The 12,710-nt window shown below is 35.2% G+C and overlaps 1 long non-coding RNA gene across 1 annotated transcript; it reads left to right on the top strand.

Annotated features, from left to right (window-relative positions):
* Nucleotides 1-4,292: 4,292 nt before the first annotated feature.
* LOC142236496 (uncharacterized) lies at nt 4,293-5,124 on the top strand. Its single transcript, XR_012722059.1, has 2 exons — nt 4,293-4,783; nt 4,847-5,124. It is a non-coding gene; the product is annotated as an uncharacterized LOC142236496 (long non-coding RNA).
* Nucleotides 5,125-12,710: the final 7,586 nt, after the last annotated feature.

The raw sequence follows: 12,710 nt of genomic DNA, 5'->3' as shown, positions 1-12,710 counted from the left end.
TCCATATCGGTAGATAATTACATATATCCGCCATATAAACCGATCCCCCGATTTGGCTTGCGGAGCCTCTAAGAGAACCAAATTTTATCCGATTAGGCTGAAATTTGGTACATGGTGTAAGTATATGGTCTCTAACAACCATGCAAAATTTGGTCCACATCGGTCCATAATTATATATAGCCCCCATATAAATCGATCCCCCGATTTGGGTTGTGGAGCCTCTAAGAGAAGCAAATTGCATCCGATTCGGCTGAAATTTGGTACATGGTGTTGGTATATGTTCTCTAATGACCATGCAAAAATTGGTCCATATCGGTCCATAATTATATATAGCCCCCATATAAATCGATTCCCAGATTTGTCCTCCGGAGCCTCTTGGAGGAGCAAAATTCATCCGATACGGTTGAAATTTGGAACATGGTGTTAGAATGTGGTCTCTAACAAACACGCAAGAATTGGTCCATATCGGTCCATAATTATATATAGCCCCCATATAAACCGTTCCACAGATTTGATCTCCGGAGCCTCTTGGAGCCTCCGATCCGGTTGAAATTTGCAACGTGGTGTTAGTATAAGGCCGCTAATATCCATGCCAAAATTGGTCCATAACGGTCTATAGTTATATATAGCCGATCCCCAATCACACAAAAATTGGTCCATATCGGTTCATATTCATGGTTGCCGCTCGAGCCAAAAATAATCTACCAAAATTTTAGTTTTATGGAAAACATTGTCAAAATGTTATTTCTATGGAAAATTTTGTCAAATTTTTTTTTCTATAGAAAATTTTGTCAAAATTTTATTTCTATAGAAAATTTTGTAAAAAATTTATTTCTATAGAAAATTTTGTCAAAATTTTATTTCTATAGAAAATTTTGTCATCATTTTATTTCTATAGAAATTGTTTTCCAAATTTTATTTCTATAGAAATTTTTTTCCAAATTTTACTTCTATAGAAAATGTTGTCAACATTTTATTTCTATAGAAACTTTAAACTTAATTATGTACGTATTTAATCGGCCTTTTTTAGTTTAATATATACTACGTATGGACTACCTTTTAATTTAGAAGACGGTGTTAGGAAGTTTTAAGATACCTTGTCATCGGCAAGTGTTACCGCAACCCAAGTAATTCGATTGTGGATGGTAGTCTTCAGTAGATGTTTCTACGCAATCCATGGTGGAGGGTACATAAGCTTCGGTCCGGCCGAACTTACGGCCGTATATACTTGTTATAAAATAAATCATTAATTGGACCTATAAGTTCAGTCTGTTAATTTTTAGCTAGGGGGGCTATAGATCAAAAATTTTTTTCTATAGAAACTTTTGTCAACATTTTATGTCTTTAGGAAATTTTGTCAAAATATAATTTCTATACAAAATTTTGTCAAAAATTTATTTCTATAAAAAATTTTGTCAAAATTTTATTTCCTAGTTCTTCTTTTTTTTCAAAATATTATTTCTATAGGAAATTTATGAAGCATTTCATAGTTGGAGGGGAATATTGTGCAAGATCTTCCAAAACATTAAGAATTCTACCAATCTACCAAACAGTAAAAAATCTGCCATTTTTGGTAGACTCGTGTCCATAATTGTATATATCCCCATATTTCAATTCTCCCCCCATATTTCAATTCTCGCTCTATAATTACCGTACAAAAGTTCATATCGGTTCGTACTGAATATATACGTATTTAATCGACCTTTCTTTTGTTTACTATATATCCCGCCGGGACTAACTTAAAATTTAGAAGATATTAAGAAGTTTTAAGATGCCTTGCCATCGGTCGCAACCCAAGTAATTTAATTGTGGATGACCGTCTTTAGTAGAAGTTTCTACCCAATCCATGGTGGAGGGTACATAAGCTTCGGCCCGGCCGAACTTACGGCCGTATATACTTGTTTTAAACTCATCCTCATCCAGTGAACTTCTAAGGCACAACTCCTAAAGCAATGCAAAGGATCCAAAAATGGAATACTTCCGTTCTATGACAAGCCCATGTAAAATTCATTGGAGATGATCCGAGTTTGCACTACTTCCGGATCACAAGTTGGTGATCCAAACTACTTTTTGGAAGCTCCTTTGTTTGCTGAGTGTATATACAAAAAATTTAAGATTGATTTTGGTATCCTTCATAATCATCTCTTCAAACTGGGTAAACAACTTTTGTTGATGATTCTAATGAAATGAAAGGTGAATGTGATGCAGCTGAAAAATAATCAAAAAGTCGAAAAGCGTCACGACAAATGTTAACTTTTCAATAATCCTAAAAAATCAAAAATTGATAATGGACTTTATGAATTTTCACAGTCCCTCACACAAAAAAATCAAATCAACAAACTTTTTCCAAATAAAATTTCAATTGAATTCTTAAAAAGTTTCAATTAAACATTTATTTGGTTCAACAAACAGAAATTAATAGTATCAATTCGATTTTTAATTGGATCAATTAACTTTTTAATTGACGTTGGTGATTGAAGAAATTACAGTATCTGAAGAAATTACAAGTAAAAATTAATCGGATAATTTAATTTCGTGATTGATTATAAAATGTTTGTTTTTTGTATGGATATCCGTGAAACCTCGATTTTTTTTCTGAAAAAAAGTTCACATTCAATGATGGACTGTGTGACAATGCCCCCACATTCCAATATACAGCAGAAATTTTCGATGACTTCTGCCATACAAATCATACAGTGTAGTAGATTGGCAACACCTAGCCCACATTTTTCTCCTATGTTTTTTCCAAATTTTTTTTTTGTTTATGCTCACATCAATAAAATCTTATATTTTATACTAATCTATCATCTATAAAATTAAGCATGCTAATGTTTATGCGTAGGCTTGGGGAAATCACTAAAAACGCTTACTTGTTCTACCCACTTGAAAACCTGGTGACTAACGACGAACTACTGATCGCAGAGACTTGATGCGGATGCTCCAAACATTTGAAAAAAAACTCATAAAATCTAAACAAATGTGACGTGGTACCATGTTAATATGAATATTGTTCAAGTTTCTTTGACATCAAAGTTCGTTGTAATGACAAACAATTTTACGGTCGGAATGAACAAAGTCCATTAGAGGGAAGGACGGACAGGTGTAGATTACACCAACGTCATCTCTGCGGCACTTGTGATCTTGATTTAATTTCTTTGAATAGTGGGCACAACAGATCACCACCCTCCAATGGAAACAGAATTGTGATAATCTCCAAAAATAGATGATACACTCCACTCAACAGGAATATAAAACTTATTAGTCTTATTAGAAAAATCAATATTTTGAGGTATCATAAAATGCATATGGTTTTTATTATCAGGGAAACTATCTGTATAATTTTGATGGTCATAAAATTCTGTATAAATCCAGTAATTTATATCTATTGTGAATGAGTCGCTTGAAACCTTACCCAAATTCTTCTCAGTGAAAGGGAAAGATAAATAACCTCTGGGAAAGCATTTTGGCATGTTATGTATGGATCAACCATACAATCCGATCCTAAAGTTGCACATCGACATTTTATAAATTTAAAATTGAAAGACGACTTCAATTTTGACTAGTTTGTTTGAAAATCAAGAGAAATCGAATTTTGCATACAGGTCAAAGTCAACCAATCAACTCCCGAACGAAATTAACTTTTAACAAAAAAACAAGTACAACATATATACGGCCCTAAGTTCGGCCAGACCGAATCTTAATTTTAGGACTACCGCATTATTTTGGGTCGTGGTAACACTTGTCGATGGCAAGGCATCTTAAAACTTCTTAATATCCCAGCAAAATTTATTCTAAAGGAACAGCTTTAAATGCACTTCCAAAAATGTTCTCGCAAAGATGTTCTTTATTTTAACTACAAAGGAAATTCTTTTGATTCAATTTTTATACCCTCCACCATAGGATGGGGGGGTATATTAACTTTGTCATTCCGTTTGTAACGCATCAAAATATTGCTCTAAGACCCCATAAAGTATATATATATATTGGGTTGTGGTGAAATTCTGAGTCGATCTAATCATGTCCGTCCGTCCGTCTGTTGAAATCACGCTAACTTCCAAACGAAACAAGCTACACTGGTAGAAAAATGTTTCGTATTATTAACGAACGGGCTTCGTTGATTATTTTTCGTTAATATTACGAAATTTTTCGTTATAAGAACGAAAGTGATCGTTAATACAACGAAATCAATCGTTAAAAGACAATTTTGTGTTTTGGTTTTTCGTTATATTAATGAAACACGTTTCGTTAATATTACGAATATTAACTTTGTAATTTTTTCAAGAATTAGAATAAAAAAATTTTCCAAGATGAAATTATTATAATCATTTGCACATAGAGAGTAACTTTTGGAAACTTTTAAACTAAACAGTCGTTTTATATACTCTGAAACTGGAATTGAAAATTTCATTTATAAAACGAAATCGATCGTTAATATAATGATATGGCTCGTTAAAAAATAAATTTTAAATTGTTATATTTCGTCATATTAATGAAATATGTTCATTAATAATACGAATGGGAGTTTGAGTATTTCTGCCTCTCCTTACTCTCTCTCTCTCTCTCTAAAACGTCTCTTCATACTCTCTCTAGCGTGTATGTAATTGGTACATACACATCTTAGTATGGCAATAAGCACATGTGTGCGTCTTGAAAAACAAACGGTAAAAAGTTCAACAGAAAACTTGTCTGATGGGCAAACATTAACAACATTTACGTTCTTTTCGCTGAAGAGTGCACACGCTCATTACAGTTTCGTTGTGAATAATAAACATAGATGGGTGAGGTGAGTTAAATTGGTGTTTTTTGTATATTCGCAAGAAATATAGTGTACATTTTTAATCTTTAGTGAAAATGCCCCGGGGAAGTGAACTTTCAGATGAGGAAGGCGGAACAATTACGGTGATGAACCTTGGTTGCACAAAAATTGGATAAATGGACACGGTGATACGATTATCATTTTTTGATCTTAGAAATAAGAGGCTTTTTTTTCTTAAGTGAAAGTCACAATATATGTTTATTATATTACTTAATTTATCATTATATATTATTTCTTACTGTAAACCATATTTCAAAGATCTTAACAAAAAATAATACACTACCAATTACTACACTCAAATGCGCTAATTGGTTGGGTTTCATTAATATAACGTTTATGTTCATTTATACAACGTTCGCCTTTCATTCATACAATGAATAATTTTCATTCATACAACGTATAAGCTGCACCCATACAACGAATAAATTTCATTCATACAACGAATAATATTCGTTAATACAACGAAAAGGCTACGTAATAGCAACGTAATTATTCGTTAATACTACGAAATGTATTCCACAAAGTGTTTCGTAAATATAACGTAAAATTACGTTGTTATAACGAAATGCTACGTTGGCTGACTTTTAATGAAGAATTTCGTTAATACAACGTAGAAATTCATCGTATTAACGAAACTTTTTCTACCAGTGTATCGACTTGAAACTTGGCACAAGTAGTTGTTATTGATGTTGGTCGGATGGTATTGCAAATGGGCCATATCGGTTCACTTTTGCGTATAGCCCCCATATAAAGGGACCCTGAGATTTGGCTTGCGGAGCCTCTAAGAGAAGCATATTTCATCCGATCCGCCTGAAATTTGGTACGCGTTGTTGGTATATGGTCTTAGGTTAGGTTAGGTTAAAGTGGCAGCCCGATTAAATTTCAGGCTCACTTAGACTATTCAGTCCATTGTGATACCACATTTAACTAAAAGTATCTATTACATATGGGCACTTCTAGTCTTAACCACTGAACCTTCTCTATTATTTACTTTTGTGGAACCAACCAGATTGCTCCAAAAACATTAACAAACTGCTTAAGTTAACGTTTTCCAGGTCAGCCAGTAATCTAAAGCTATATGCTCCTAAAATTCGCTTACGCCTTACACAAAAAGCAGGACACTCACACAAGAGGTGAATATGTAAGGTAGTTCCTAGCCTTGCTAACACGTCTGCTTCACAGTTCCCCGGTATGTTCCTATGACCAGGCACCCATATTAGGTGAATATTGTACTGCTCAGCCATCTCGTTGAGAGATTTGCGGCAGTCTATGGCCGTTTTTGAGTTAAGGAACACAGAGTCCAAGGATTTTATTGCAGGTTGACTGTCTGAGTATATATTAATGCCAATATTTGTTGGAACATTACTTCTCAGCCAATTCACCACCTCTCTTATTGCCAATATTTCAGCCTGAAAAACACTACAGTGATTAGGTAATCTTTTCGCTATTCGAATTTCCAGATCTTTAGAATATACTCCGAACCCCACTTGTCCATTCAATTTGGAGCCATCAGTATAGAAATCTATATATCTTTTATTCCCCGGGGTCTGTGTACACCACGCCTCACTGTTGGGAATTAGAGTTTCAAACTTTTTGTCGAAAAGTGGTTTTGCCAGGGTGTAATCCACTACGTTAGGCACATCTGGCATTACTTTGAGGACCGAACTATGACCGTACATTTTTTCCGACCACAGCGATAGCTCGCGCAACCGCACAGCCGTTGTTGCAGCTGACTGTTTGGCCAAAATGTCTAAAGGCAATAGATGTAGCATGACATTAAGGGAGTATGTTCCTGTCTTACTAAATGCGCCTGAGATACATAAGCTCGCCATACGCTGAACTTTATCTAAACAAGTCGGTTTCTGAAGTGCCGGCCACCAGTCCCCACTTAGTCCCCACTTTTTCCCTATTGCCTTTTTGCACGAGTACAAAGCTACTGTGGCTTTTCTCGCCCTCTCTTCAATATTTAGCCTAAAATTCAGCTTCCTGTCCAAAATAACGCCAAGGTATTTTGCACACTCACCAAAGGGAATTTCAGTACCCCCTAAGGAAATGGGCCTAACCGTGGGAGTTTTGCGATCTTTGCATCCATTTAATATCGAGCTCGGATGGACATTATTGAACGCCCCTTCGATGTCTAGAAACGCCACGATTGTGTATTCTTTGACAGATAGTGAGCTTTCAATAAAGCTGACCAGTTCATGCAATGCGGTCTCAGTAGACCAGCCCTTCGAGTATGCATGCTGTCGTTTCGAGAGCAAACCTGAATCCACGCTAGTTCTAAGATACATGTCTATCATCCTCTCCAGGGTCTTAAGTAGGAATGAGGATAACCTGATTGGTCGGAAATCCTTCGCACTCGAGTGAAAGGCTTTTCCTGCTTTAGGTATGAAGACGACTTTTGTTTCCCTCCACTTTTCTGGAATATATGCTAAGTTTACACATTGTTTATATATCACCGTCAACCAGGGGATAATTCTTTCAGCCACTGCCTGTAACTCCGCCGGAGTAATTCCATCAGGTCCGGGGGATTTGAATGGTCCAAAGCTATTTAAAGCCCATTTTATTCTAGATTTCGACACAATTTCCTCGATAGGAAATGATCGCTGAGCCTCTGTTACACCGCCGGAACATGGTTCAACCGTCTGATTTCCAGGGAAGTGTGTGTCCAAAAGTACCTCCAACGTCTCCTCACTGGACGTTGTCCAATTTCCCTCCGATGTTTTAATGCAACCTGGAGCGGTGTTAGTGGATGCTAGTACCTTCCGTAGTCTGGAAGCCTCTGACGTATTCTCAATACTGCTACAGTAATCATCCCAAGAGTTTTGTTGAGACCTTCTCAGTTCTCGTTTATATTCTCTCAGGTTCATCTTGTAAGTGTCCCAATCCTCCGGAGCTCTTGTGGACTTTGCTTTGTTAAAGAGCTTCCTGCAGGATTTCCTCATATTACTTAACTCCGTAGTCCACCATGGCGGCCGATTTTTTCCCCTTGGCTTTCCTCTAGGGCATGCAGCTTTCAGTGAAATGTTGAAGGCCTTAGTAATCCGCTCCACTGCGTGTTCGATATCTTGCACAGTGATCATATTTGTCTCCGGCACTTCCGGTATCATCAAACTGAACGATTCCCTATACCTATTCCAATCAGCTTTCTTAACATTTGGCGGAAATATGGTCTTTGAAGTACGAACAGCCAATCTGAAACTGATGTAGCGATGATCTGAGAAGCTATGTTCCCTCAAAACTTGCCACTCAGATATCTTATCATTCAGTTCCGGAGAGGTCAACGTTACGTCCAAAACCTCTTGTCTGTTCCTGGTGACGAAGGTTGGTGCATCTCCCTTATTGCAAACTACCAGGTTAGTACGCAAAATAAACTCTATTAGCGACTCTCCCCTTGCATTAGTATCACTACTTCCCCAAATACTATGATGTGCATTTGCATCGCATCCCATAATGAGTTTTGTCTTTGTTTTTAGTGACTCCTCAACTAAGGTCTTAACGGCACAGGGTGGCATATCCCTATCATGTCCTATGTAGACCGAAGATACCCAATATTTGCATGTGGATATCTCTAGACTGGCTACGACAGTGTCTGCATTGCTCAATGAAGGAAGCAGAAACAAGTTTAGTTCGTTTTTAGCAATTATACATGCTCGATTTATATCGTTACCGGTATTATGCAAAAGTTTGAAACCCGGAGTGCTTAATTCACAGATCTTGTTCTTATATATGTATGGTTCTTGAATAAGAACTATATCTATGTCTCCTTTCATCAGGAGAACTTTTAAGGCAGCACAAGCGGCCTTACAATGGTGAAGATTTATCTGGAGGAACCGTAGAACCATCCAAATTTTCAACCACCGTCACATCAGCCGCTTCAATTGAGTCATCAAGGGCTTCCTCTTCACAGATCTCGGTGACTCTCGCAACAATCCGCGGTTCAGCTTTGGTGAGGCTTGAGCCTGTAGAAACTTCCCGCATATGATTTTCGCCATAGTCTGCAGGTTTTATGTCTCCTTCGGCTTCGCTAGGAGATTTTTTCACTGCTGACTCTACCGTTTCGGAATCCTTTGGCTGATCGCTTTTGTATACCTTCATATGGATATCATGAAAGCCATAACTTACACGTTCTTGGGTCTGGGCTAGATGTGGCAGCGACTCTATGTTTAATATAAACACCGCATGTCGTCGTGGTCCACCCACCTCATCCAAACGACCAACCTTCCAATCGGCGGTTGGAAGATCTGGGTTACATTCTTTTAGTCTCTCTAGTATTGACTCAGGATCAGGTGGGTTTGCCGGTATCCATGCATGTGCTCTAGGTTTAGCCGGTATGTCTTTTTTATCGACTAGCTCCAAAGCGGCTCCTTCCCAAACTTCACCAATTAGCATCAATGCAGCTTTAAAGCAATCCATAGACCTCTGGTCCGCAAAAGCTATTAACTTATATCGTCCTTGATACCATCCAGCATCTTGACGTCGAGGACTTGTTCCGGGAAACTTTTTTCGCACCTCTGAGTAGACACCAGACATCGCGTTCTCAATTTCCCCCATTTTTGCCTTGGAATCATACCGTCCAATGCTCCTTTATTAATAATAGCCATCACAAGGCTGTCTTTTGCAACTGAGGCAAACGATCTTTGATCCCGTTTAGAGGATGGCAGCTCATCCGGTGATCGTTCCCTTTTTCCAGCTTCAAGAATTCCTTGAGCCCATTTTAAGGAATCGCTTTGCTTAGCCGACAACGTGATTGGGTCGACTGATCCTAATTTCTTTAGGATAAACAAAGCATTTCTTCATTCCTTGAATCTCTTTCGAGAGAGATTGCCTCCTTTTGATGTCGTCACCTTAGAAAAGGTTCGACTTGCCAAAGTGTCACCGCCAGTCGACCCGTCTACAGGTCGACTAATTGGACCTGACTCTTGGTCGCTGCCCAAATTTATAACTTCAGTCGTTACCCGTCCACTGGGCCCTGAAGTTAGCAACCCAGTGGATGACTTTGAATTTCGCTGCATGGTGCTTTATTATTTGAAATTCGTAATAAGTACTTATTACGATGAAATACTCCGCTATTAGAAAACACGTCCGTTCAGTTCGACGGTTGAATAAATACCCTTCATTGTAGATGACCGTCTTTAGTTGAAGTTTCTACGTAATTCATGGTGGAGGGTACATAAGATTCGACCTGGCCGAACTTACTGCCGTATATACTTGTTAGATGTTGGCCTTGATTTCCATTGTATGTATAAAAAGGGCGTGGTAATTGATCACGTATTTGCCACAAAGCCATAAACTTTGACATGCTCATTAAATATTAATGAGACTCTTTTCTTTTTCTTTGTATACAAATAAAATATCCAGCTGAGTATTCATCTTTCTACAAACTTTCAAAAAGTTTTTTTTTTTTTTTTGGGAGGTCACCAATGGTCTGCAAATGATCAAATATCACTAAAATGAAGAAAAAAAATAACAAAAATATATATGTGGGTATATACACACAAATAACATTTAACATTACTAATTAAATGATAAAAACTTATAAATCATTTTCTTTTCAGGCATTTGTACACATACTAGTATTCTCTCTACTATAAATAAAAAAAAAAACTAATCTTTTTTTTAGAAATCGGAATATTCATCTTTCTGCTGCCAACTTATTTATACACGATAAATTTGTTGCTAATTTATATTTCACCCTGTAGAGTTTACTTTCCCTCTAGTGAAACAATGCTTTACTCTTTGGTGTTTCGAATGGAAATTTGCATAAGATGTTAATTTAATTGATTTATGTTTTATCTCATCTGTCGAATACTGTCATTTGCTACACACAGTCTTGGGTAATGGTCATTCAACCAAATCATTGATACATTAGTAATTATAGAATGTATCGACTTTTGGACAATGAAAAAAAAAACAACTTTATATCAGAGAAATGTTTCTTCTACACTAAAAAATAAAATGTTTACTTGGATCCAAAGATTTTGAACTTTCCTTAAGGAGTTTGGTATTGATTCCGAGCCAAAGATGCGGCTTCTTTAAAATAAAGACATTTATTAGCGTCGTATATTGCTTTAAATCTAGGATCTATAAAATTAAAATTAAGATGGCGATTCCATTTATCGGATTTTCTTTCTCTTTTTCCAGCATATTCATAAAGCTATTCACGTACAAACAAATGACACTTTAAAAATCCAAAGCATAACGGATGCATCAACGTACAAAATGGTTACTTAATTCCAAACAAACCTTAAACCAAAGATGCAAAATCTTCAAAATTAGTCTTAGCCTATATTTGAAGCTCTTTTATCTTAAATTTACAGATGCAATATTTCAGTTAATTGAAGGACGATTTCTTTAAATAAAAACTGAGTCTCTTTAATATAAGAAAAATTGGCCTTAGTTCAAAGATACACGACTATAACGGTGGGACGCAAATTTCCAAAATGTGTGTCCTAAATTTAATGGAAAAAAATTTTTTTGAAGCAAAGATTATAAACTTTATCTTAATTAAAATTTCATTATTTTAAAGAAATTTGTCCTTAGAAATTTATAAATTGCGTATCCTAGGTTGCGTAATATTTAATATTTCGTAAATATTTTTTCAGTGTAAATTTCGGTCCATAGAAACACAAAGTCACACATAGTATATAAATAATATGACGATTTTTTCTGTGGATTAAGAACGCTGGGAATTCGGTTAATATCTGGTCTTTTGAAAATAGAAGTAGATACTTAGCAACTTTGTTACACTGAAAAAAATATTAAAGTTATATTAAAGATTACGCAACCTACATTATAGGATGCGAAATTTACAAAATATTAAGGACAAATTTCTTTAAAATAATGAAATTTTAATTAAAGTAAAGTTTATAATCTTTGCTTCAAAATTTGTATACCCTGCGCCACACTATATATATATATATATATATATATATATATATACATATATATATATATATATATATATATATATATATATATATATATATATATATATATATATATATATATATATATATATATATATATATATATATATATATATATATATATATATATATATATGTATATATATATATATATATATATATATATATATATATATATATATATATATATATATATATATATATATATATATATATATATATATATATATATATATATATATATATATATATATATATATATATATATATATATATATATATATATATATAATATATATATATATATATATATATATATATCTATATATATCTATATATATATATAAATATAAATAAACTTTTGTGAAGTTTCCTTTAAATTGCCTCACATTTAAATCTTTCCCATATTTTTATACCCTCCACCATAGGATGGGGGTATATTAACTTTGTCATACCGTTTGTAACACATCGAAATATTGCTCTAAGACCCCATAAAGTATATATATTCTGAGTCGATCTGAGCATGTCCGTCCGTCCGTTGAAATCAAGCTAACTTCCGAACGAAACAAGCTATCGACTTGAAACTTGGCACAAGTAAAGGGTGATTTGTTAAGAGCTTGATAACTTAAAAAAAAAAAAAACGCATAAAATTTGCAAAATCTCAACGGTTCTTTATTTGAAACGTTAGATTGGTCCATGACATTTACTTTTTGAAGATAATTTCATTTAAATGTTGACCGCGGCTGCGTCTTAGGTGGTCCATTCGGAAAGTCCAATTTTGGGCAACTTTTTCGAGCATTTCGGCCGGAATAGCCCGAATTTCTTCGGAAATGTTGTCTTCCAAAGCTGGAATAGTTGCTGGCTTATTTCTGTAGACTTTAGACTTGACGTAGCCCCACAAAAAATAGTCTAAAGGCGTCAAATCGCATGATCTTGGTGGCCAACTTACCGGTCCATTTCTTGAG

The sequence above is a fragment of the Haematobia irritans genome, chromosome 4, assembly GCF_050003625.1.
Source record: "Haematobia irritans isolate KBUSLIRL chromosome 4, ASM5000362v1, whole genome shotgun sequence".
In the NCBI taxonomy this organism is placed as follows: Eukaryota; Metazoa; Arthropoda; class Insecta; order Diptera; family Muscidae; genus Haematobia; species Haematobia irritans.
Note: the sequence above shows the minus strand (reverse complement) of the source record. Positions and strands in the feature narration are given on the sequence as shown.